Here is a 3677-nt window from a genome sequence, read left to right as displayed (position 1 = left end):
ATCTCTTTTCATTATTAAGCATAATGTATGTTATACTGTGTTGTCATTCTGGAATTTAATAACAGAAACAGCAGTTGAATAGCTTGCTCCTCCCCATTTGAAAGGTCATATACTAGGGATAACTTTAACTCAAATCCTTCCAAAGTTTATTGGGGGGAAAATAGACAGTGATGATGAAAATGACATTATTTTCTTCCCAATAAATTACCTTTATCAAGCTCTTTTGGTATGCCAAAAATTTGCCAATATTTCTGTATTTCACCTCATAGCAACACAATGCAGTATATATTAATATCACCATTAGCTTGTTTAGATGACTGAGGTTCAAGGTGAATAAACATGCAACAGAGCAAGGACCGAATGGCATTAGTCTTGAACCCATATTGAAAACCATGCTCTCCCTATGATACCACACTACAACCTAATCAGAACTGATTGCAGATTGAAATTTATTTATTAGGAATTTTGTTACCACTTAATAAAATGCTTTTGAACAAAATAAAAATTTTAAATGGAAAATGTAAATAATGGAAATAGAAAATGAAATAAAAGTTAAATGTGATTCAGTTTAATATCTTTAAAAACAGGTACTATAAACTAAAAAATTGCAAAACTACTTTTTTTCAGATTATGTGTGCTATTTATTGGGTTAAAAAGTATAATCATGGTCAGAGTGATTTAATTTACCTATTTGCTCTTCATAGAAATTGCAAGATTAATCCAGTAGGTTTAATGACTCCATATTATTATAAATTGCTTTATAATGAAATGAAAAAAAAAAACAAAACCAGAGTTGGTGTCTCAAAATGGAGACATAATAAAATTATGAGATGATTTTAATATTTTCTGAAATGCATTATAAATTTTTAACCAAGGTAAGTTTTCTTATGTTGTCAAAAATGCCAGATAATTACATGAATACTAGGATCATCTTTCACAAGTATTATTTTAAGGAATAATAGTGTGAAAAGTCAAGACTACAACTAAAAATATATATTTTAAAGTATTATTTGGCAGGATAGATTATGAGTTATGAGGAAAATCATTTCAAAAGCATTGCTTTTCTAAAATGGCAAACTCAAGTATTACATTTGGTGAACGTATTCAAAGATATGGATAATATAACACATCATCTTCCTATATGCATATACATATACACTTTTCACCTTTGAATATTCATGACCTATATATGGTATATGGTCAAATAAATAAAAGAATAAGAGTTCCATTATTCAATGATTTACATCATTACTTCAGTAATGATGTATTAATTTACGGCTTTAGTTAAATGCCAGTTATGTTCTATAATTTTTTACCTCAAATGACCTTAAATTCTTCTTCCTTATCTAGACATTGTTTATATAAAAGTAATGAATTTTTAAATAGCCTAATGGAGTAGAATTTGGCATTTTATTCTATAAAGATGTCAAGAAATTCATCAAGATATAAAATCTTGCATACGTTACATAATGCGTGCCTTTTTCCACACAAGTAGGCAGAATTTTGCCACTCTCTCTTTCCTGCACTCCACCAGGAGTATACAGAAATAGTTGCTCTGCCTTTGTGCACCTGTTGAAATAAATAGTAACATGTAGAAATGGGGAAAAAAGTCATTCTGACTTTTAGCCATGCAGTTTGTCACTGGGTATATCTGGAAATTATAATGAAAGTTTTTTTTTCTTTTCTTTATGCACTAATAATCCTTTCAATATCTCTCAAAAAGTAAAACAAATATATAAAAAGCCAAAAAGTTGTGATAATCCCCAAAGCAAAAAAAATATCATATAACTCTAGGCATCACAGACACCTAAGGTTATCCAAACAGCGACTTAAAAAAAAAAAAAATGGAATGTGTTCTTTATGTGAAATAGCAATTCCTTTTGAATTTTAAAAATGAATGGGGGGGCGCCTGGGTGGCTCAGTGGGTTAAACGTCCGACTTCGGCTCAGGTCATGATCTCACGGTCCATGAGTTTGAGCCCCGCGTCGGGTTCTGTGCTGACAGCTCGGAGCCTGGAGCCTACTTTGGATTCTGTGTCTCCCTCTCTCTCTGACCCTCCCCCATTCATGCTCTGTCTCTCTCTGTCTCAAAAATAAATAAACATTAAAAAAATTTTTTTAAAATAAAAAATAAATAAAAATAAAAAATTAAAAAATAAAAATAAAAATGAATGGGGATGCCTGGGTAGCTCAGTTGGTTAAGCACCTGACTCCTAATTTCGGCTCAGGTCATGACCTCACAGTTCCTTGAGTTCAAGCCCTGCATCGGGTTCTTTGTTGACAGTGTGGAGCCTGTTTGGGATTCTCTCTCTTTCCCTCTCTGTCTGCCCCTTCCCCACTTGTGCACGTTTTATCTCTCTCAAAATAAATGAACTTTAAGAAAAATCTAAAAACAGGGGCATCTGAATGGCCTAGTCAGTTAAGCATCCAACTTGACTTTGGTCATGATCTCGCATCTTGTGGGTTTGAGCCCCATGTTGGGCTCAGTGCTAACAACTCAGAGCCTGAAGCCTGCTTTTGATTCTGCGTCTCCCTCTCTCTCTGCCCCTCCTGTGCTCATGCTCTCTCTCTCTCTCTCTCTCTCTCAAAAAAAAATAAACATTTAAAATTTTTTTTAAAAAAGAAAAATTTAAAAACATTTTTCCTGGTGGGTTAATAACTCTTTTAAATCCTTTCAAATATGTTGTTTTTAAAATTATTAAAATAACTACAGACTAGATGGATTTCCATTCATAAATCTTCTAAAATTTCACAATATGCCACTATTATCCTTTTTACCACCTTTGTTAATATGAAGTTTGTGAAGGTCTTGCTGGCAGAGATTATGTTTTAGTAATCCCTGTGGCCCTTAAAGCTTAACAAACTGTCATGTACATGGCAAATTTCTGGAACATGTACTGAATGCCATTTTTTTCTTTTGTTTGTAGGCTATTTCATTATGTCTGCTTAAACCAGAAAGAGATTGTCATTATATTAATCTGTTAGTAATCCTTTATTTTTATATTTTTTCACTTTATTTTTTTAAATAATTGAGCTTTCTCATTTTAAATCATGTTGTATAGGTTAAGACTAGCCTGAGAAGTGAATCTTTCCAGTGATTTAACTCTGATAAACCTACATTCCAGAGGGTCCTTCTCATTATTTATTTTAGCTGATCAGGCAATACAGTGCCTCTGAATTACAGCTTTAAGTGTTTTCCATCCTAATGAGGGTTAGCATTCCTCTGAGGAGTATATACTGCAGAGGGAACTAATCTCCTGCTTGATCCTGTCAATACAATCTTGTCCTACCAATAAAGAAGAAGTTAAATGCTACTACCTAATGGTGGAGCTGATTAGAAAAAATGAAGAGAAGGGGAGTTCCGTTCCTTAATTCTGTCCAGCACGTAGGGAGCATAATTCTTAAATGCCCAAAGTTCAAGAGTCATTTGGCTTATTTTTTAGATTTTAAATGTGAAATATCTTGGTGTTTCAACATAACTGATTACATAACAGCACATCTTGGTGAGATTCAGATTGTATTTCTTTTTAATTCATAAGGAAAGAGTGGTAAAAGGATAAAGAATAAATTTCAGATGCAAGATGTTTAGAATAGTATATTTAAATTGCAAAATCTAATGTTAAAGTATGAGAAATGCTTTTGAAAATTGATTACAAGTATCTTTGATTACCAAAACAA

Source organism: Panthera uncia, chromosome F1 (assembly GCF_023721935.1).
Source record: "Panthera uncia isolate 11264 chromosome F1, Puncia_PCG_1.0, whole genome shotgun sequence".
Classification (NCBI taxonomy): domain Eukaryota; kingdom Metazoa; phylum Chordata; class Mammalia; order Carnivora; family Felidae; genus Panthera; species Panthera uncia.
Note: the sequence above shows the minus strand (reverse complement) of the source record.